A 24,586-nucleotide genomic window follows, 5' to 3' on the forward strand; every position below is an offset into this window, starting at 1 on the left:
ATACGGATATAGAGAAAAGCAAATAAAATGTACTTTCCATTTACGCATGCTTCACTTTTGTCGAAATTCCCCCCTATTAGTCTTTGTTTGTGTTCTTAGAATCTGGGGCACAGTTATTGTGTCTGTTGTCACAGATATAGCTTATACCGTAAAGCAATAACTGCATGGGAAAAAATTCAGCGACTGCAGAACCTATTCTGAGTCATGATCATGTCTCAAAGTAGTTTATTGCAGTTTTTGGAAATTAGGATTTTTATGGGCCCGAAACGTGAAATGAAGCAGGAAATTAAAAACCTAAGCTTGTTTTTCCCGCTTAAAGCCGCTGCTTCATGCAGTAATGCCTCATCTTACCCGATTCAGGCTCTGCACGCACTCAAAAAGTGAATGGTATTCATTTACACAAAAGTGTTTTGATTAAACCGCTTAGTTTTTTTTTTGTTGAATGGTATCATGCGACTATTGAAAATAAATATGCTAGTCTCACATTGGTGTTATATGACATGCATACTGCCAATTGGGTTTTTATTAGCTTGTTCAAAACCCTACATTGAATTTCCCAACTATCCATAAATAGCTGTCTTGTTCGACCTTGTTACTGGAAACTTGGCCGGGGTCTATCAAGACTTAGCGTGTACTGTACATGTATGCACTTAGGGAAGGGATGACAATGGATCGCATTCAATTGTCTGCTAGTCTTCGCTTTGTTTAACGTCAATGTGTATGTGTGTATTTATGCATGTGTTGGTGTATGTGCTGGTTTTTACAGTGTAGGTCTACATCTCTGGGTGGTGATAATGATATCAGTCGTTTGGTTTGGACGAGGTGCAAGATTAGTTCAGTAACAGACTCCTATCGCTCTCATTTTCCTGGATTTCTCAGAACTCCAGACCCTTTCGCCTGATTCAGGGTTATTTTTAAACCGGTCTGTGGGGGTAGAGGTCCAGGGAGTTAGTGTCAAATAATTCTACCCCGGGCACCCGGCCAGGGTGTGTACAATTGCCCCCCCCCCCCCCCCTCTCCTTCTCACTGCAATCGTCCCATTCCGCGGGTGTGCCAGTTAACCATGTGGTGACTCATACATGCAGCTGTGTGTGTGTGTGGTGTGTGTTTGTGTGTTATAACAGCTGTTACGATGTTTACCATGTGTTTACCACATGCTTCTACACCTGCATTGCTTGCTGTTTGGGGTTTTAGGCTGGGTTTCTGTACAGCACTTCGAGATATTAGCTGATGTACGAAGGGCTATATAAAATAAACTTGATTTAGTCTTTTACACAGATACAGTAAACATATTTGTGTTGACGCACACAAACGCACTCCTACAGGTTCTCTTTCTCCTATCCAGTGCCTCCAAGGCGGCTTCATTTTATCCTCCTTTATTGCTTTCCCACATTATCTCTCTGCCTCGACCAGTCTCTCCCTGAGGGGCAATCACTGGTGATGGACGGTATGAAAGACAACTCAAGGTAAACAAGTCTCCAACTGCAGAGCTTGATACTGCTTTACTGCCTCGTCTCAGAGAGATGAGAGAGAGGTACAGTAAACCGGGTATATCTTTAGTCACCTAATTTGAAAGGACCCAAATAGCCACCACAGCGGAAATGACCCCTACCTCCCACTGTCACACTCTAAACATGGTTCCATTACCTGCTACTATAATCACAGTCAGTATCCGTGACTATTTTCGATGGTCACAAAAAAGGTTCCAAAGGTTTGTCACATACACATGGTTAGCAGGTGTTAATGAGAGTGTAGCAAAATGCTTGTGCTTCTAGTTCCAACAGTGCAGTAGTATCTAACACTTCAACAATTCCCCATCAACTACCTAATACACACAAATCTAAAGGGGTTAATATGTACATGTAAGTATATGGATGAGCGATGGCTGAGCGGCATAGGCAAGGTGCAATAGACGGTATAAAATACAGTATACATGCAATATGAGTAATGTAAGATATGTAAACATTATTTAGAGTGGCATTGTATAAAGTGACTAGTGATCCATGTATTAAAGTGGCCAGTGATTGGGTCTCAATGTAGGCAGCAGCCTCTCTGGGTTAGTGATTGCTGTTTCGCAGTCTGATGGCCTTGAGATAGAAGCTGTTTTTTAGTCTCTCGGTCCCAGCTTTGATGCACCTGTACTGACCTCACCTTCTGGATGGTAGCGGTGTGAACAGGCAGTGGCTCGGGTGGTTGATGTCCTTGATCTTTTTGGCCTTCCTGTGAAATCGGGTGCTGTAGGTGTCATGGAGGGCAGATAGTTTGCCCCCGGTGATGCGTTGTGCAGACCTGGGTGACAAGCCAACGTTCTTCAGTCTCCTGAGGTTGAAGAGGCGCTATTGCGCTGCCTTCACCACACTGTCTGTGTGGGTGGACCATTTCAGTTTGTCTGTGATGTGTATGGCGAAGAACTTCAAACTTTCCACTTTCTCCACTGCTGTCCCTTCGATGTGGATAGGGGGGTGCTACCTCTGCTGTTTCCTGAAGTCCACGATCATCTCCTTTGTTTTGTTGACGTTGAGTGAGAGGTTGTTTTCCTGACACCACACTCCGAGTGCCCTTACCTCCTCCCTCCCTGTCTCGTCGTTGTTTGTAATCAAGCCTACTACTGTTGTCGTCTGCTAACTTGATGATTGAGTTGGAGGTGTGCATGGCCACGCAGTCATGGGTGAACAGGAAGTACAGGAGGGGGCTGAGCGCACACCCTTGTGGGGCCCCAGTGTTGAGGGTCAGTGAAGTGAAGGTGTTGTTTCCTACCTTCACCACCTGGGGGCATGGTTGAGACCCAGGGCCTCCAGCTTGATGATGAGCTTGGAGGGTACTATGGTGTTGAATGCTGAGCTGTGGTCAATGAACAGCATTCTTCCATAGGTATTCCTTTTGTCCAGATGGGATAGGTCTCATCTAACCAGCAAGCCCCCCCCCCCCCCCCCCCCCACCACCACCACCACAATGAACTACACATCTCCCATAGTTTGTCCCATTTCGTCTTTCCCTTTTCTCAGTCGGAACACTTCTGAGGTGCTAATGGAGTCGTAATGGAGAGAGACAGACTGAGCTCTGAGGAACACGTATGGGACAATCAGGTCAGTGATTGCATTGAGGTGACCATTCACACACAAGACCTTTTTAATTATGTTCCTTTAATTAACCAGTGAGCATTATGTCTATGTCCATTTGTTTACCCACTCGCCTTGGCAGACTAGGCTGAATACGCAGGCATTGTGTTCACTGGGCTCCGAGGTCCCTGCCTCCTACTATATTTTCCATTCAGTCAAATCAATGTTTTCTCTCTTTTAGATTAGCATGATAATACCCCACGGGGGGAGGATGGTGAGGTGTCAGCACAGGGTTGCTAATCACATTAACCGTGTGCACCGCCTGGTATTATTATACTAAATGCACCATCGGTTAAACTAACAGTCTGAATTCCGGCATTATTCTCCAATATCAATGGGGTAAGAAAGGGGGAAGGAGCACAATGGCAAATTGTGGGCTATGTCTTGCTCCCTGGTGTCCACACTATTGTTCCATGGATCTTTCCCCAGTGTAATTATGCTATGCTAATACCCTCCCCTTGGTCCCCAGTTATACCTGCATCAGGGTTGTTCAGCCTTGCAGATTAGACTATGCTATGTCACGTTGTTGTAGATGGAGTGAAACTAGAGCAAAAAAAAAACCTGTCCTCCAGTGCCTCTGAAACATGAGCATATCCTGGGCTGTTTCTCAGACACTCTCTGTGGTGGTGGGGGTTTGACAGGAAAATCATTGGCTGAGCTTGTTGCCATGGTTTCAGCGTCAGGGTCAGGTGTGTGTCAGACCACCTTGAACTCCTCCGCTGGATTGATTGTGTTGGCCTTGACAGGGTTAGACCGCAGCTCCTCCCCTTGACACGAGGACTTTGTTAAAGCCTGACACAGGCAGCACAGACAAACCCCCGTCATGGTCTGAGGAGAGCCGGGTGAGGTCAGGGGTCAGGGGTTAAGGTGGAGTTGTGGCTTGATCTGAATACTGATTGATTTTCTTTGGTTATCTGGGGAAAGGGGCCATGTTAGGAGGGAGGTCAAGTCATTTACCCTTATCCACTGTTAAGACAGAGTATGGGAATGTGGTGAAGGAATGGCGAGAGACGAGTAGTCACAACATGCCTCGCCCTTTTGCTGGACTGTGTGTGTGCTCCTTATGATTTCACTCTCACTGACCCACAATACTACACTGACCCACAATAATTTACAGCTGAGAGGAGGAATGACAGTTACAGGGTACTCTGTGTGCCCGATGAACATGTTCTTGGTATTCTGTAGATATGCTCATTTCTGTGGTTAGTTCTTTTAACATTTTATGTAGAGCTGAAAAACTCCCTTGCTTGTCTTGCATTTTCTCCTAGTAAAGTTGTTTTGACAATGAGATGACATGCACAAGATAGTTCTTGAGTTTAGCTTGAACTCAACTGATGATATTTTGATGTTCTTTGAGTGGCTATATGTGGCTCACATATGGATGGTTCTTCATGCATTTCTAGAAAAAGGGCTCAATTATGTGCACCAAGTTAGTCCCTTTCAAAAGTCTACATTTTAATTGACAATTTAGATGTCTCTCCTCTTCTCAAGTAATCGGAGATATCATCAAAATTGTGAAAATAGAAATTCTGGCACTCTCGCCTTAAGTAGTTTGAGGTAGTCCATGAGGTAGTTTGAACCGCAAACCGTTGCTAATATTGACTGTAACAGAAATTAGGGGAGCTTGAAACATATATGCTTGAACAACGACCATTTTGGAACCCCTGTATTAAACCTTCAAGGGGGGTTGGACAATGGCACCACCCGCAGTGACATGGTGGTCCACAGCTGTAGATGATCCCAATATCTTAATGTCGAGCCCTGGTCCTGATCCTGCACCCTGGTCCTGATCCTGGATAATGAGCAGCTAAGTCTTCCCGCTTTAGTCTCTGTGATTAATCAAACTACTGCCAGGTCAGTGGAGGGGACACAGGGTTTGGAAGAAATCTGTCCTCTCCTAACCTCTATCCCTTTCCTTCATCTCTTCCTCCGCTTGGCGAGATCTGTGGTTGTTGTCATTTGTGCTATTTTGCTGGTTAATGGAGGTTTTCTGGTTTCTTTGGAGATGTGGTATCTCTTTCACTGTTGAAGATCCATATTCAGAATCGATGCAGAATCGCACATGCTCATGTCAACACACGTTAACATGTCGGTGTGTGAGCTGCTTGTTTGTCCTTCCAACCATATATGGAAGCGTCTGAAAAGAGTGGAATGAAGTTGCAAATAAAACAAACATCCTGTAAAATGTTTCAGCTGCCGGAGTTGTACATGATTACGTACCAAGTTGTGATTACGAGCAGTGGATTTTGTAACGGTGTTTACATGTTATCACAGAGTTGAGAGGAAGCCCAGGCTGGACAGTTTTGTTGCCTTAGCTCTGGTGGTGGACTCGTTCATCTCTACTAATGTTACCCAATCAGAAAATATTATGCTGGCACCATTATCTCAAAGCCCTCTCAGATCTTTTTTTCCCCTACCAATTTACATTTCCGTTTTTTCCTTTTTTAGGTGTTTAGCTTATGCTACTGTTATGCTGGCTTGCGTATCATACTTTTAGATTGAGGCAAGTTTTAAGGAAAATAAGATTGCGCTCCACATACGATATGGTAAGAGCCTTGAACGTTTACTGAACCCGACAGAAGCTTGCTTTTTCCCTTACTCCTGGAAAATATATTTAGAAATTGCATTGACGAGTTGATCGCAGTGCACCAATCAGATAGTATGAGCATGATCCAAACAGGTGGCTTATTGATCTGTGGTGTTGATTAAACTGTGCGACCTTCCCCTCCTTTCCGAAGGAAAATAAAACACATAGCCCTACCCTCTAAAATACATCTACTGGGCATTTGGGAGCAATTTGAAGTCTGGGACCTTTTAGTGCCTTGGAGTTAATCATGTTTTGCTGTTGAACTTGAAATGGAATTTGGTTTTCACTGCACACAAGCGCTGAATATGTTATTGTTTTGTTCTTTCTCAGGCTATGCTTTGAAATCTGAACTGATCCATTACAGCTCTTACAGATGGCAAGTACCAGCATTCATCGATCAACATTTTGCTACAGACCAAAAAAGAGCAAAACAATAGAATATTGGCCAGAAGCCCATGCATATCACGCAACCCACAAATAGGCTGTTATTGATACACTACAGTTTAGATTTTTTCTCTTGGTCCTCTTGGCCTTTTCCCCTCATACTGGGGGCATAGATAAAATAGAAAAAGTACAAATAAACAGAGCTATTATAGAATTTGAGACAATAGAGGAACCAGCATGTGGCTGCCAGCTGGTCTGTTTTTTTTTATTTTTGTCCAGTGGCTTCTTTTTTTAACATGTCTTTACAGGTTGAACTACCTGCTGTGTTTTTGGGGAACTAGGTCACATACACGACCTTGACCATTTGTCTAGGATAGATAAGGTCCTAGTTTTGGATTTAGGCCAATGCTTTAATCATGGCCCCAAAAATGTTCAATCGCAGATGATTTTGACCGACCAAGTTCAGTCTGACTATAAATAGCCACTGCAATGGGAGGGAAAATGCACTTTCTTGAGGCTCTGCTGAATCGACTGGCAGAAGGAATTTTCCAGAACAATGACCAGGTTAATGTGTTTACAAAATGTTAATTGTGATTGATGGCCCTCATGTTAAGCAAGGCCTTGTCCTGATTTGGGATTTCAGTAGAGTACGTTTTTGTGGCCAAGGACTTGGATAACCCTCATAATGTGCTATAATTCACAACATGAACCGTGTACTGCAAGAGCATAGACATGCTCTGGCATCATTTAAAAGATTTGACCTAAATCTAGGTGTCAGCCTATCCAGAGGAACAACATCACTTACTAAACCAACAGGTTGCTTTTTTTCATTGTTTGAAAGATCTCTTTGCCATATTGTCAGAGTGGAGAATTCAAAGAGAGAAATCCAAAGCTTTCTCAAAACCGCTCTGTGCTGAAAGGGGAACTGGCAAAGTGAAGCCTAATTCTCTTTAAGCAGATTGCCAGAACAGATTGTGTTCTGAGATGCCCTGTGATTTGGCCATCTCCAACTCTCTCTAGGATTTGTCAACAGATTCTATTCATAATCTGCCCATTATCAATGTAAACTAAGTGCAATTTTGTTAACTTCCCTTTCTCTGAATAGAGAAGAATCTGTAAAGAAACTTGTCCTCTTCTGCTTTGTTAGTCAATGGAATTTCTCTTCTGACATCTTAAGCACAGGACATTTAAATGTCTCTTTTTTTTTTTGCTGCTCGGGTCTTTTCTTTACTTCAATAATCATTGTTTGCCTTCCACTATAAACCTGGCTATATTATTGAGAGGGGTATCGAACATACGAATCCTGCCCACGGGTGGTTTGAGTAAAAAAAAAAATATATATAATAATTTGAACGGTAGTATATATATTTTGGGGTCACTTATAAATGTCATTGTTTTTTAAATAAAAGCAAAGAAAATGTCCATTAAAATAACATAAAATTGATCAGAAATACAGAGTAGACATTGTTAATGTTGTAAATGACTGAAAACGGCAGATTTCTTTATGGAATATCTACAGTCGTCGCCAAACGTTTTGAGAATGACACAAATATTAATTTCCACAGAGTTTGCTGCTTCAGTGTCTTTTAGATATTTTTGTCAGATGTTACTATGGAATACTGAAGTATAATTACAAGCATTTCATAAGTGTCAAAGGCTTTTATTGACAATTACATGAAGTTGATGCAGAGTCAATATTTGCAGTGTTGACCCTTCTTTTTCAAGACCTCTGCAATCCGCCCTGGCATGCTGTTAATGAACTTCTGGGCCACATCCTGACTGATGGCAGCCCATTCTTGCATAATCATTGCTTGGAGTTTGTCAGAATTTGTGGGTTTTTGTTTGTCCACCTGCCTCCTTGAGGATTGACCACAAGTTCTCAATGGGATTAAGGTCTGGGGAGTTTCCTGGCCATGGACCCAAAATATCGATGTTTTGTTCCCCGAGCCACTTAGTAATCACTTTTGCCTTATGGCAAGGTGCTCCATCATGCTGGAAAAGGCATTGTTCGTCACCAAACTGATCCTGGATGGTTGGGAGAAGTTGCTCTCGGAGGATGTGTTGGTACCATTCTTTATTCATGGCTGTGTGCTTAGGCAAAATTGTGAGTGAGCCCATTCCCTTGGCTGAGAAGCAACCCCACACATGAATGGTCTCAGGATGCTTTACTGTTGGCATGACACAGGACTGATGGTAGCGCTCACCTTGTCTTCTCCGGACAAGCTTTTTTCCGGATGCCCCAAACAATCGGAACGGGGATTCATCAGAGAAAATGACTTTACCCGAGTCCTCAGCAGTCCAATCCCTGTACCTTTTGCAGAATATCAGTCTGTTCCTGATGTTTTTCCTGGAGAGAAGTGGCTTCTTTGCTGCCCTTCTTGACACCAGGCCATCCTCCAAAAGTCTTCGCCTCACTGTGCGTGCAAATGCACTCACACCTGCCTGCTGCCATTCCTGAGCAAGCTCTGTACTGGTGGTGCCCCGATCCCGCAGCTGAATCAACTTTGGGAGACGGTCCTGGCGCTTGCTGGACTTTCTTGGGCGCCCTGAAGCCTTCTTCACAACAATTGAACCACTCTCCTTGAAGTTCTTGATGATCTGATAAATGTTTGATTTAGGTGCAATCTTACTGGCAGGAATATCCTTGCCTGTGAAGCCCGTTTTGTGCAAAGCAATGATGACGGCACGTGTTTCCTTGCAGGCAACCATGGTTGACAGAGGAAAAACAATGATTCCAAGCACCACCCTCCTTTTGAAACTTCCTGTCTGTTATTCGAACTCAATCAGCATGACAGAGTGATCTCCAGCCTTGTCCTCGTCAACACTCACACCTGTGTTAACAAGAGAATCACTGACATGTCAGCTGGTCCTTTTGTGGCAGGGCTGAAATGCAGTGGAAATGTTTTTTGGGGATTCAGTTCATTTGCATGACAAAGAGGGACTTTGCAATTAATCTGATCACTCTTCATAACATTCTGGAGTATATGCAAATTGCAATCATACAAACTGAGGCAGCAGACTTTGTGAAAATGAATATTTGTGTCATTCTCAACTTTTGGCTACGACTGTACATAGATGTCCAGAGGCCCATTATCAGCAACCATCACTCCTGTGTTCCAATGGCACGTTGTGTTAGCTAATCCAAGTTTATCATTTAAAAAGGCTAATTGATCATTAGAAAACCCTTTTGAAATTGTTAGCACAGCTGAAAACTGTTGTTCTGATTTTTAAAGAAGCAATAAAACTAGCTTCTTTAGACTAGTTGAGAATCTGGAGCATCAGCATTTGTGGGTTCGATTACAGGCTCAAAATGGCCAGAAACAAATAACTTTCTTTTGAAACTCATCAGTCTTTTCTTGTTCTGAGAAATAAAGGTTATTCCATGCGAGAAATTGCCAAGAAACTGAAGATCTCGTACAACGCTGTGTACTACTCCCTTCACAGAACAGTGCAAACTGGCTCTAACCAAGTAGAAAGAGGAGTGGGAGGCCCTGGTGCACAACTGAGCAAGAGGACAAGTACATTAGAGTGTCTAGTTTGAGAAAGACGCCTCAAGTTCTCAACTGGCACCTTCATTAAATAGTATCCGCAAAACACCAGTCTCAACGTCAACAGTGAAGAGGCGACTCCGGGATGCTGGCTTTCTAGGCAGTGTTGCAAAGAAAAAGCCATGTCTCAGACTGGCCAATAACAACAAAATATTAAGATGGACAAAAGAACACAGACAATGGACAGAGGAAAATTGGGGGGAAAATGTTATGGACAGACGAATCTAAGTTTGAGGTGTTCGGATCACAAAGAAGAACATTCGTGAGACTCCGAAAAAATGAAAATATGCCGGAGGAGTGCTTGACGCCATCTGTCAAGGATGGTGGAGGCAATGTGATGGTCTGGGGGTGCTTTGGTGCTGGTAAAGTGGGAGATTTGTATAGGGTAAAAGGGATCTTGAAGGAGGAAGGCTATCACTCCATTTTGCAACGCCATGCCATACCATGTGGACGGCGCTTAATTGGAGCCAATTTCCTCCTACAACAGGACAATGACCCAAACTGTAATAACTATTTAGGGAAGAAGCAGTCAGCTGGTATTCTATCTATACTGGAGTGGCCAGCACAGTCACCGGATCTCCAACCTATTGAGCTGTTGTGGGAGCAGCTTGAGCGTATGGTACGTAAGAAGCGCCCATCAAGTCAATCCAATTTGTGGGAGGTGCTTCAGGAAGCATGGGGTGAAATCTCTTCAGATTACCTCAACAAATTGACAACTAGAATGCCAAAGGTCTGCAAGGCTGTAATTGCTGCAAATGGAGGATTCTTTAACGAAAGCAGAGTTTGAAGGACACAATTATTATTTCAACAAAAAATCATTATTTATAACCTTGTCAACGTCTTGTCTATATTTCCTATTCATTTTGCAACTCATTTCATGTATGTTTTCATGGAAAATAAGGACATTTCTAAGTGACCCCAAACTTTTGAACGGGTGTGTGTGTGTTAGCTCAACCGTCCCATGGGGGACCCACCGATCCTAGGACGGTTGAGTTAATGTAGGCTAATGCGATTAGCATGAGGTTGTAAGTAACAAGAACATTTCCCAGGACATAGACATATCTGAAATTGTCAGAATGCTTAAATTCTTGTTAATCTAACTGCACTGTCCAATTTGCAGTAGCTATTACAGTGAAATAATACCATGCTATTGTTTGATGAGAGTGCACAGTTATGAACTTAAAGTTAATAAACCAACTTTGGCACATTTGGGCAGTCTTGATACAATTTTTTTTAACAGAAATGCAATGGTTCTTTGGCTCAGTCTACACAAACCTAAATTGCGTCTGGGCTGGAATAATACATTATGGCCCTTCTCTTGCATTTCAAAGATGATGGTACAAAATAATACAAAAAAACGCACGTTTTTTTTCTTTGTATTATCTTTAACCAGATCTAATGTGTTATATTCTCCTACATTCATTTCACATTTCCACAAACTTCAAAGTGTTTCCTTTCAAATGGTATCAAGAGTATGCATATCCTTGCTTCAAATCCTGAGCTACAGGCAGTTAGATTTGGGTATGTCATTTTAGGTGAAAACTGGGAAAAAAGGGGTGGATCCTTAAAAGGGGAGATATATAAATGTATACTTTTTTAAATGACTTAAACCAACTGTGTAGAAATGATAATAGCCCTTCATTCATACAGTTTCTTGACTGTCCAGTTCTAATATTATTGACCTGCTGCATCTTGTTTTTAAGAAGTAGTTCACTTGTTAATATAATTGTGTCGGTGTTCTAAAGGAACTTTGGAAACCCTGCTTCACAATATATTAATTGATCCATGACAGCGGCAGAGGGGTTTGATTGATGTGACATGCAGGACCTCCGAGGTGTGAAGATCTTAATTTACGCTAAAAGCCCTATTTTTGATTAAAATTACCAAATGGAGCAGATGGTCTAGCCAAGAAATAGAACATTACATATGGTGAATGTCTGACTGTAAGTCAATATTGAAATTGCCCCTGTTTTAAATTATTATTATTTTGGTTTTTGTTTAGATTGTGGATGTCTTCACTCGGGGTGGCGATCCTAACCAGCTAGTGCCAATCATCTATCCGTGTCAGCTGGCTGAATCTCTGCAGTCAAATTTGTCGAAAGTTTAAGGTAAGACTGCCGTGAATTTTAATTGCAGTGAGATGAATGTTGATTTGGAGTTATAGCTCTGGCTATGAACGTTCTTCTTACTGTTTGTTCTTGAATAATTCTGGATAAGAGTGGTTTGATGGGATGGGTGAAAGGTCTGCTGGCTGGAGGCACCCAGTGACAGATTGATAAATGGAAGCAGTGTGAAAGGATTAAGCCACTTTTTAAATTCCTGTAATTACCTATATTATTCATTAGATTTTATACAATATTTTAATCAATCTGCAGAGCTGAGTAATTTTCATGGGCAAATGTAGGGGGTAACTCCTCTTCATAACTTTGAAATATCCTTGCTTTTTGTTTTTGTAGAAGTAGATTAGACATATATTATCATGTTATGCGTTTATTAGCGTGACAATAGCAGATTGAGGAATAGGCCGTGATGGAAAGTGGCTTAAATTGCGTTATGGCCAACCCGCCAGTCATGCGGGTATTGAAAAAACTACTGCATAGATTCCCCTAGTGACTGTAGCCTAGATGAAGAGGCATCCTGTCTAGTCTGACAGTCCCTGGCGACCATGACCATGGACAGTAGAGGACAGGGCCAAGGTGTGCTGGTGACAGGCCATCTCACGGGATGGGTCTAAACAGATGGTTGGCCAGATGCAATCTAGCTGTGACCTTGGACCAATCTGAGGGTAGAACCAGTGCAAATTGCAAATGTCTAAAAAAACATGTCCATAATATCAGTCTAAGACCCATTTTACAGTACTTTGTTATTGTTTGGTGATGGTTAGTGAGTGATTTACATTTATTTTACATTTTGAGGACATACAGGTATAATTATAGCAATTTCTGCACATATGCAGTCTTTGGGGAGTGTGTCCTATTGCTTAAACAGCAGCTTCTCTCTTCTCAATAATTCCCATCTCACCTGCCACTTGACCATCCAGGGCTCTCAGAGGAGATGCCCCAACCCTGGCCCAATTCAAACAGCCAGATCCAGAAATCGAGTGAGAGGAACCTGGGGAATGACTGCCACATCAGCCCAACACTCGCCAGCCCTGTAGAGTGATTTAAGAGCAGTGAAGGGAGGGGCAGGACAAGAGCTGTATGTGGGATTGGGGACTGGGGGTGAGGTTAGAGGTGTCAGGCGTATAATTGGGGTGAGGAGATCTCGGGGTAGATAGAGAGAAGCTTTATGAAGTCAGTTGAACTCGGATGTGGCCCGTCCACCTTGCTTTCCCACACACCCACACATACAGGCCAATCTTCCATTTCCACAAGAGAGACTGTTCAACAAAGACATAGAGGGCAAACTCCTCAGGCTCCTTTCAATCAGATAAAAGACAAAGACCTCATTAATCTACAAATGCTAGTGGGAAAGCTATCTATGGTCCTGTGTCCAAATGGTTGACACAGTTCCAGTTGAAAACATATGCTTCTGTCAGATAGTTATGTTTTAAGGACTGATTTAGTTAATATGCAAGTGTGTTCAGTAGTTTCAGGGCTTTTTTATTTGTTTCAAAGCCAGATTGACGCGACACTTTTTCAGTGACGTCGTCAGTTGGAGAAATGTGTTTTTATTTTCTTCAAACAGTAAATGCTAAATTGTTAATGCTCGATCATTGAAGTCTCTCCTTCGCTCAGGCTCTTATTCTGCTATGCCCTGTAGAGGCTTGTTTTTCAAAGCCACTGTGAAGGAGAGGGACATTGACAGCCTGAACACAGCTCTCTTTTCCTGAGAAAATAGTTTTAGACTCTGAGCAGCAAAACAAGAGAAAGTTGATGCGGAGAGGTCACAGGCAGAATTAGCTGCCTCCCTCAGTTCCTCCCAATACAAATTGGTTTCCGAGGAACTCAAGAAAGAGGCTGGCTCCTTGTTCTCTGCTTCCTTAGTAGCTTGTTAATCCCCAGCTCTGTCCGGAGGGGAAATGCTTGCGCACACACTACCCCCCAAAAACGACCCCCTGTCCTCCTACCCAATCCTACAGGGACTTGCTAATCCTGTGCCTGGTCATGGTGTGGAGATTGCTGGCTTTTCAAAGCCCGTCTCTGGCCAGACTTCAAAGTCACAGCGATACAAGGCTTGAGAAAGTGGGCTTGGTGAATGAGGTCCGCTGAGAGCAAACCTGCTCTGAGGGTCACCTCAAATGTTACCTATGCACTTTCCCCAAGGCAACACTGAGAAGTTCAGTCTCGAGGGGATGGCTTTCTTGATTGGGGTACTGGATGGGGGATAGCTGGTGTGTGGAGGCCCTCTCTGGCCATAACTTGTGAAACCTGACAGAAGGATGGCAGGGCTGTGAAGCTATTTTTCCCAATTTGAAGAGCTGCTGCCAAATTGAAAGGTACCATTTCAAGTGAAATACAGGGAAAAAATAAATACATGGGAAACCCTTCTCTCCCTTCATTTTAAGTCTTTTTCATTCTTGAACTGACAAACTCCTAATTCTGAATATGGGCATTTTGATTGATCCTTATCATTTATAGTGATGATGATGATGATACATTTGCTTTGTGTCAATCTTGTCAGATTATATTCATTGAGCTGTCATAACAAGTCTATCTATGTATAGGATGTATCGTGGGTCAGGATTTTGGCTCTGGATGTATTAATTGTGAGACATCTCACTGTTTATAATTTTACAGCTCCTTTGCCAAGAATCACTCCAATTACTACCATGTACATTATTTTTGGGTCCTCATACTCAGTTAGATTCTCAGATAAGAATTTTCTTGATTGGAGCAGCAAGGATTCATGTCAGCTTAGTAGGATTTTCAGGGTCATTGCACTTACTACTTTTTTGTGATCAACAGTAGTTTACTGTCTTAACAAGCCTGTGATAATAATTTTGTTAGTATGCATTTTCTCTGAGTTTTCTGTTCAGCATCTGTCGCCCTTTCTTAGAAATTATTTAACACAATACCATACTTGTTATTTCAATTGGCATGACTAATCTTGTGGGCTTCAAATTCAAAGCATTTAAGTACAAATGTTTGTGCCCATGTGCTTGTTAGTCCTACCAAGTGGAAATCCAGTTTTCGAAAATATTTGTCCTCGTTTTGTCATCCTCTTGAGTTATTTGTCTCGTTACTTAAATGTAATCAGAAGTCTTTGATGCTTGGACGGTTGAGAGGGCTTGCTCAATTTAGACCCTTGATTAGAATAAAGGAATGATTACAGTGAAGGACTCCTTACTCCTGATAACTTGCCTGCTCGCTTGTTTAACGAATGCAGCGTGCCCGTGCAACCTGGCAATTAGCTTAAGTGAACTCCCCCGGCTCCAGATGATGCTTTTTGCCTTCCCGAACAGGAAAGTGCTGGGATGGCAAGTGGGATTCAGCCCTAATGCTCAGAGAGCTTTGCCCTGTGCTAACCCAGTGTAAGAGGTCAGCAAGGTTCAGTAGAATAATGAGGAGGTTCTGTTAACTACGGATACATTAGTAGATGTGATTTTTACAATTCATTGAGCTTATTCAATTAGCAAACCCTAGCCTATTATTTAGTGCAGATCTTTCTCTACAGATTGATTTACATACCTTTTCCCTCCTTTGTTAGGTGATAAAAATACTTTATTTCTAAAGTGGTTCGTCCTTTAAAAGTTGCAGCGTACTGTAGCACAGCTTGCATGGTGCCGCAGAATTCTATGGCACGTTATTTAAGTGTCAGCCATTGTAAACATTAAAGCTAGTTAGTGCTAGTTTGACCACCAGAGGGCATCTTTGAGAATAATTTGATAGCCTTCAATAGTGGCTGTACTAGATAATTTAAAACCTTTTTTTGTAAGAACATAGTATATGGGACTGATTTTAAGAAATGTTGCTTAATTCATTTGATTAATATTATGGTGTTTCTATTCCAAGAACAACCCTCTGGGTTTCCGTTAGGATGGAACGGAAAATATGGTGCTGTACAATGTGACGGTCGGGAGTAGGCTACAGTACTGGGCTATTTAGCTAAAGAATCCCTGTGTCGTGCGGGCACGCGGGAGACCGGGGTTCACTTCCCTGATGGGGAGGAAGGTGTAGGCTGTCCTTGTAAATTAATAATTTCTTCTTAACTTACTTGCCTAGTTAAATAAAGGTTACACTAAGGGTGTAGGAATGTTATGCTCTAATTGTATAATTGTAGTCTAAACAATACCCAAATGGAGATTCAGTGAAAATTAACATCTCATTAATTTATCAAGACCAGTTCCCATGCTTCTATCAGAGCAGAGCGAAACGGTGCTATAATAGTTGTAGGTTATGGCTTCAAATCCTATTGCTTCTAACTTCAATATGCTCTTTAAATAAATAAGACCTACACCACTTTGAACAGCACATTACTCAACACTAGTGAGACTCATGTCGCCTACGGTAGGCCTACAGTATATCGAAAAATACTGTATCATGCTGTACCAGGCGGTGATACAGGCGGTGATACAGCCCAACAGGATGCTCTCGATTGTGCATCTGTAGAAGTTTGTGAGTGCTTTTGGTGACAAGCCAAATTTCTTCAGCCTCCTGAGGTTGAAGAGACGCTGCTGCGCCTTCTTCACAACGCTATCTGTGTGGGTGGACCAATTCAGTTTGTCCGTGATGTGTACGCCGAGGAACTTAAAACTTACTGCCCTCTCCACTACTGTCCCGTCGATGTGGATAGGGGGGTGCTCCCTCTGCTGTTTCCTGAAGTCCACAATCATCTCCTTTGTTTTGTTGACGTTGAGTGTGAGGTTATTTTCCTGACACCACACTCCGAGGGCCCTCACCTCCTCCCTGTAGGCCGTCTCGTCGTTGTTGGTAATCAAGCCTACTACTGTAGTGTTGTCCGCAAACTTGATGATTTGAGTTGGAAGCGTGCATGGCCACGCAGTCATGGGTGAACAGGGAGTACAGGAGAGGGCTCAGAACACACCCTTGTGGGGCCCCAGTGTTGAGGATCAGCGGGGTGGAGAGGTTGTTACCTACCCTCACCACTGTGTTTTGCAGTGTATTCTGTCCAGCGTCCACAAAAACAGTGCCTACCCTTTGCAGGGAGCTGGAGAGAGCGTGTATTGATCTGGCCATGAGACGGATGGTTTATGTGAAAGATTGATACTGTAAGCAGCAATGGACTTGGAGCTGTCTGCATAATGTGGAAGAACCAGTTTGATCAGCGATACTGACAGGGGAGCAGGGCTCGGAGATTTACAGTGGCAGGTTGTTTTCCACTGAGCTGGGTTGTTTTTCCTCCTCCTTTATTCTTTCTTTATCTGTCAAGGGACTTCTGGGTTATTACAATGTGAAGACTGTTGGTGTTTTCAGTAGATCACAAAACCCCCAATCAGAATTTCTCTTGGAAATTACATGGTTGAGCTGGATGGTTTTGTCCAGTGAAGCATTTGTTAGCGTTGAGGGGGATGTTTACTGGTAGTGGTATCATGCTGTGACTGCTGCAGCAGGCTACAAGTTCTATCTCATTGACTCTCCTATTTAATATAATTGATGTTTAGAAATTCCCTAGGTACGGCATTACAGGGATTGCTGTATTAATTGCCAACGTATGTCTTCTAAATAGGTAATTGCAAGCCATTTGCTGGAATATAAATGCACTCTGCTTGTGTTTAATGGAGTTTATTTATATGGAAGTACTACAGGCCCATTTCATTAATAAATACAGACAATAAAATAGTTGCTTTCCCTTACTTGACCTCTCGCCACATTTGTTCGACTCCTCCCATTCAGTTCCATAAGTACGTGGCTGTGCATTTCAAGGACATTTCACATTTCCTATTTCCGTGTTTATAATGCATGTCATTATATTACCTTTTCTACCGAACCACAACCTTGCATTTTTGCAGCCAATTGAGTTTGTAGTGCAATCCGGAGGTTCCCATTCTTATCACAAACCTTCCCTCCCCCACTGCCGTTTGTCTGTCCCATGATGAATGACCTCTCTATGGATGCCGACACCGGTGGATTGGACATGGTCACTAAACCTCTTGGTCCGGAGTCCCCTCCCCATACTCAATATTATCGACTTGCTCATAGCCCTTGCTCCCTATGTGGGTGGGCGAAATTATCTTCCACCAGGGCCCCCGTCCCTTCCTGCATTCAATATCCAATTTCTTCCAGATCATGTACAGTGCCTATAGAGGTCTACGCCCCCTTGAAGTTTTTCACCTTTTGTTCCATTACAAAGTGGGATTGAAATAGATTGAACTGTTCTTTTTTTTGTCATTGATGTACACAATACTCCATAATGTCTAATTAATACAAATTCTATCACAAAAAAATTGTTGTTGCATAAGTATTGACCCCCTTTGTTTAGGTAAGCCTAAAATGAGTTGAGAAGTCAAATTTGGCTTAACAAATCACATAAGTTATATGATCTGTCCTCCATACATACAACATCTAAGGTCCCACAGTCAGGTATTGAGTTTCAAGCACAGATTCAAGTACAAAGACGACAGAGCTTTCCGAAATCCTTATAGAGAAGGGCAGTGATTGTTACATGGGTAACTATAACAAATCAGCCAGTGAATATATATTTAAGCATGGTGAAGTTAATAATTATGCTGTGGTTGATGTATTAACCACCCAGACACGTCAAAAATCAAATCCAAATCAAATGTATTTATAAAGCCCTTCTTACATCAGCTAACATCTCAGTGCTGTACAGAAACCCAGCCTAAAACCCCAAACAGCAAGCAACGCAGGTGTAGAAGCACGGTGGCTAGGAAAAACTCCCTAGAAAGGCCAGAACCTAGGAAGGAACCTAGAGAGGAACCAGGCTATGAGGGGTGGCCAGTCCTCTTCTGGCTGTGCCGGGTGGAGATTATAACAGAACATGGCCAAGATGTTCAAATGTTCATAGATGAACAGCAGGGTCAAATAATAATAATAACAGTGGTTGTCGAGGGTGCAACAGGTCAGCACCTCAGGAGTAAATATCAGTTGGCTTTTCATAGCCGATCATTCAGAGTATCTCTACTGCTCCTGCTGTCTCTAGAGAGTTGTAAACAGCAGGTCTGGGACAGGTAGCACGTCCGGTGAACAGGTCAGGGTTCCATAGCTGCAGGCAGAACAGTTGAAACTGGAGCAGCAGCATGGCCAGGTGGACTGGGGACAGCAAGGAGTCATCAGGCCAGGTAGTCCTGAGGCATGGTCCTAATGCAGTTGTCCTTCTGAACTGAGCTGCATGACAAGAACGAAACTGCTTGGGGATGTCACCATGAAGCCATTGGGGATTTTAATGGCTGTGATTGGAGAACTGAGGATGGAGCAACAACATTGTAGTGACTCCACATAACCTAAATGACAGAGTGAAAAGAAGAATACAAATATACAGAATGCAGAATATACAGAAGGAATGTACTTTTTGGCCTAAATGCAAAGCTTTATGTTTAGGGCAAATCCAACACATCACTGAGTAACTGCCTCCTTATTTTCAAGCATGGTGGTGGCTGCATCATGGTCTGGATATGCTTGACATCGGCAAAGACTGGGGAGTTTTTCAGGATGAAAAGCAGGATGGAGCTAAGCACAGGCAAAATCCTAGCGTTAAACCTGCACCAGACACTGGGAGAGGAATTCACCTTTCAGCAGGACAATAACCTAAAACACAAATCCAAATCTACCCTGGAGTTGCTTACAAAGAAGATAGTGAATGTTCCTGAGCTACCAAGTTAGTTTTGACTTAAATCTGCTTGAAAATCTGACAAGACTTGAAAATTGCTGTCCAGCCATGATCCCCAACACCTTGACAGAGCTTGAAGACTTTTGAAAATAATAATGGGCAAATATTGCACATTACAGGTGTGCAAAGCTGTTATGATACTTACCCAAGAAGACTCACAGCTGTAATTGCTGCAAAAGGTGTTTCTAACATGTATTGACTTGGGGGTGGATATTTATTTAATCAAGGTATATTAGTGTTTTCTTTTTCATTAATCTTTTTTTTTTAAATGTATAAAAAATGATCCACTTTGACATTAGAGTATTTTGTGTAGATCGTTGACAATTACATCAATTTTAATCCCACTTTGTAACACAAAACGTTAAGAAATTCAAGGAGGGTGTAGCTTTTCTACAGGCACTGTACACTGTGTACCTAACGCTGCTACCATGCTCCACCGGCACCCTCCTTCCATATCTGCCAGGTCAAGCCTGAGAGATGGGTTAAGCGCCCTCCTTACAAGCACCTGTATGACACAGGGAGAGAAGGATGAGGGCAGACTGATGAGACGAGGACAAGGAGGGCAGATGAAGAGGTGGAGGGAAAAGGAGATTACTTAGGGCAGACCAGGGGGGTGAGAGAGGTGGTAGATTCCATGTACTTTGTGATGGGTATTAGGATGGAGCAACCTGCAACCCCCTACACACACACACACACACACACACACACACACACACACACACACACACACACACACACACACACAGCCTTGCTCTCTGTCAGCCTATCTCTATCAATCTGTTCATCCTGTTGGTGGTTATTTTCAATCACCTGCTCCCGTGGCTATGCTAGCCCTCTCATCCACTCCATTATTTATTCCCATCTTCTCTTCCTTTCTTTTTCTCCTTCCTTATCTCCACTCTCTCCAGATTTTTCAATATGCCTGTGATTGGTTCACTGATGCGGTGTGCTCTCCAATCTCATCCCTATTCATAGTCTTCTGAACACATCTCTTTCCCCTGCCACCTTCCCTCTGCATCCCTCCAACAGTCTCTCCACTTTCCACTTCTTATGTCTTTGTTTAAGACATTTTGTTTGGCTTTATAGTCACTTTTACTTATTCGATTGACTTCCCTCGAGTAGCTCGTTGACATTGCATCACAAGCAAAAGGCTTTGTAAGCTATTTAGCACCAGCCACAGTGTACCGTTCACTCTCCATAATTACTGCTGAAACAAGCAGCTCGGAAGTTATGCTGCCTACTGACAATCTCCCAGCCTTTATCACCCACCGCTAAGGCTTTTTCTCACTGTGTGGCTGCCATGATTACCTTGCAGATCAGAGTATGTAAGTGAGGTACAGTATGTAAGCAGGGTTTTTCACACTTCTGAAGGAAATCACTTCCAAAATGGCACCATACCTAAGGTCCTCCAAATAAAAGGGTTTCAATTGCAGAAAGCTCAAAACTGTCAAGCCACCATCTGGGTTTCCATGGAGATTCTCCACTCTCTGTGCTCTAAGTAGAGAACTTCAATTCCATTACTCTCAGATTGCCCTGTCAAGCACACTTTTGCAGAGGTTTTGTTCGGTCTTTCACTCCTGGCCTCGTCCAGCGCATGGGGCTATAGAACATGGGATCAAGCTGTCAAGAATTGGCCATTGGGCAGAGCAGGTAAACGGGGGACACTTTCCCTAAGGTTAGGTGATTCCCTGTAATGATCGCCTGCCTTTTTGTCTGAGAAATGTCTCTTTTGCTTATTCCATAGAATGGGTATTGGCAGTTATTTACTGTATGTGAGAAACGTCACATTATTTCGTTGCAGCCGTACCCAGAACTGCATCCCAAGGGATTAAGGGAAAAAACAGGCAAAGTTGTTTAGCTTAGACCAGCGAAACAGTTAGCCACAGCCATTCCTCAGTCTATATGGCTTTGTGGCCACTGTCTGTGCTTCTGTGTGCCGTGAAATAGCTGTTCTAGATCGGTCGGTGAGCGTGTATGTGTGGGTGCCTGCATCCAGCTGTTGAATGGGTGGAACTCATTGAACAACTAAAAAGAAAAGAGGATGGAACTGCTGGTGGAGAACGCCCAACAACAGCATGTGGAAACAGGTGTCACTACCTGCTTGCAGGCACCTGCCCTGGGGTGGAGGAGACTAACCAGTTCTCAGAAAAACTAGCTAAATGATGACACCAACACAACGATGTGTGTGACTCTGAGTTCCCTCCTCTCAATGTTTTGCCCTTCCCAGTGTCTCTTAGAGCGGTTGAGAAATCGATAACACTTGTCTACTGCGGATGCAGGACTCTTCACACCTCCATCTCAAAACATTTCCACCAACCCTGGCAACAATGCAGTGGTGAACGGTGTAGAGATTGGATCGGGAGAACAGAGCTCAGCTAACAGTGGCGTTTCAACCAGGCAATGAATGTTTCAGAGTTTAAGTGGTTCTGCTACAGGTCTCTGAATTTTTCCTCCATTTCCAGTCAAATGTTTGAATGCACCTTTCACGTGTCAGTTCCAAATATCTCTAACGGTCGCCCCAGCGTGAGTTTAAAAAAAACTCAGAATGCAGGTAGTGACACACTGTTCCAAAATGTGATTGTTATGCAACAGGGCAGTTAACCCACACTGCCCTCAAACCAAGGTACACTGCCTGTTAATTATCTATGGGCTATGTTTCAACTTGTCAATTTCTAATTATTTTCTAAAAGCGTTTATTTTCAAACACCAGTTTGAATTCAGGTTTGTTTCACCTGGGTCTAATGCTGATTGGTTAAAAGCGTATTCCAGCCGGTGTCTATTCCACAAGTTACCATTAAAATGGCTATTTACTCTGTTCCATCTGACGGCGCAATCCATTGTCTCATCAGCCCAGGCAGGGAAGTTATAAACTTGATCTTCACTATAAAAAGCATCTAGACATTATCTCACATTTTATTTTAGACCAACATTTAGTTTTCAACAGCGGAGATTTGTATAAACCTTGCTGTGTCCCCGACATTTGCAACATTGTTACAATATTCAAATTCGATCTCCAACTGTCCCATAGAAATGAACGTGTAGGGGTCGGGACGAGAGAGAGGCAGGCAGCATTTCTCAGCCAGTCGAAATCATGAATCAGCTGGCATCATTTTTATGGATATATACAAAGAAATGTAAATTGAAAAAAGGTAAAACAAAATGAAGTGCAGCTAGTTTGCAGTCTTTCCAGCTTCAGTTTGAAGTGATTGTGTTAGCTGTGTTGTTGGCTAGCTCCTCTGAACAACAGTGTCCTAACGAGAGAGCACATTTTCTATGCCAAGCGAAATCGTGTCTCATTAGCTCATTTGTTATGGATGTATCCAAATAAATGTCACTAGAAAACAGCTTAAACAAATGCAGCTACTGTTGTTATTCTATTTGCACTGTTTGACGTGACTGTAAGTTAGCTGTAGTTAGCTAGCTGGCAAACAAGACATAAGAACGTTGCAAGCCAGTACGGCAATGGAACATTTAGAACGAACAACTGGGTCACGTCCATAGATACAGAGTAAAAAGACTGAACGAATGGGTCGCATCTCTGGCAACCGAACCAATGAACGAACGACCAGCCGGCTTGGGTAGCAACCCTAGATTTGTTTCGGGACTATATGTTCTGGAAGGATGAAATAGTATGAATAAATTCATAAAAATAACGTTTTTAATGAAAATATGTCAATCATTATTTTAATATGTTGGTAACCCATTGTATAAAAGTGATAATGCCCTCAAAAGCCTGTGTTTGGAGGATATATTGGCACGGTTTTCCGGCCCTAGACTTCATCTCGGGCCTAACAACATTAGTCATTATAGTTTTTGTATATCATGTTGTCGTTTCTGCTTGATAGAGGTCATGAGCAGATGAGCTCCCACATTTTTCAGCATGTTTTTAAAAATAGATAGATTTAGAGTTAGACAAACGTTGATTTTTTGCGATGGATATATACAGGATGCTACTCTAAACAACATAACCTTCACTCCAAATTAAAACTCCAAACCTACAACCTGATTTTGGATGGAATTACTTGGAATGCTTCCTATATTCAAGAATTATTATTCCCAAACTATACATCAAATGCTCTGGCAAACAAGCAGAGACCTGAAAACCCCATCCAACCTGGCGCTGAGTGAGTAATGCTTAGTCTGAAGCAATTTTTGTACTTTCAAAAGCCAAGAAGAAAAATACATTACAATTATATATATATTACTTAATAAGGACTGAATGCTCAGGCTACCAAGCTATGCTAGGACAAAGAGATACAACTTCAATTAGCACTGACGTGTGAAGCGAGAAGTGTCGAAGCCTTTGAGCCCAACAAATGGCAGGCTACCCCACCCAGATCCAGAGGCCTTGAAGCCCCCTCCTGCTGTTCAAAGATCATCCACTGGCATTTTCTACAAGAAATCTGCCTCCAAAAATAAAATCTTCTCCCAAGTGGGTGACACCTACTCCCATTGCCTGCTGCACTGCTGCTTGGATTCCACCTGGCGATCTGTTCACCATTTGCCCTGGCCTGTCTCTCTCCCGGGCTTTCGCTCGCCTCCAGCACACGTGCACTGTTGGGGCGAGTGACTCTGAACTTAACAATGGCTAGCCCCAAGTTGTTATATATATTTTTTTTTTATTGTGCATATTGATATTTGCCTTATGACTCCTTCATGCTCTATTGGGTAAAGAAAGTTTGTAGACAGCTGTGGAACAGACTATGTTTGTTCCCACACTCAGGACTCTGACTCTCTATTGGTTACACAGACTATCAGATTATTACCAATCCCACAAGGTTTGACTCCAAACACCCAGAAAAGGCTTCTCTTCTTGATGTTATCCTCGCAAATAATCCTGATAGGTATCAGTCTGGTGTTTTCTGTAATGACCTTAGTAATCACTGTTTCAGTGATTACATTATGCCTGCGTTCATAATGGCTGCTCAGTGAAACGACCTGTCCTGATTTGTCATAGACGCTTGCTAAAAAACTTTAGTGAGAAAGCCTTCCTTCATGAACTGGCCTCTGTAAAATGGTATAGAATCAGCTTGATCCCCTCTGTCGAAGACGCTTGGACCTTCTTTTTTCATATTTTCAGTGGTATTGTTAACAAACACGCCCACATAATGAAAATGAGAATTATAAACCGGTTCAGCTCCTGGTTTGACCGTGATCTTTCAGAGTTACTCCACCTCAAGAATTGCATTTGGAGAAAG

This window comes from Salvelinus namaycush, chromosome 37, assembly GCF_016432855.1.
Source record: "Salvelinus namaycush isolate Seneca chromosome 37, SaNama_1.0, whole genome shotgun sequence".
Lineage (NCBI taxonomy): Eukaryota > Metazoa > Chordata > Actinopteri > Salmoniformes > Salmonidae > Salvelinus > Salvelinus namaycush.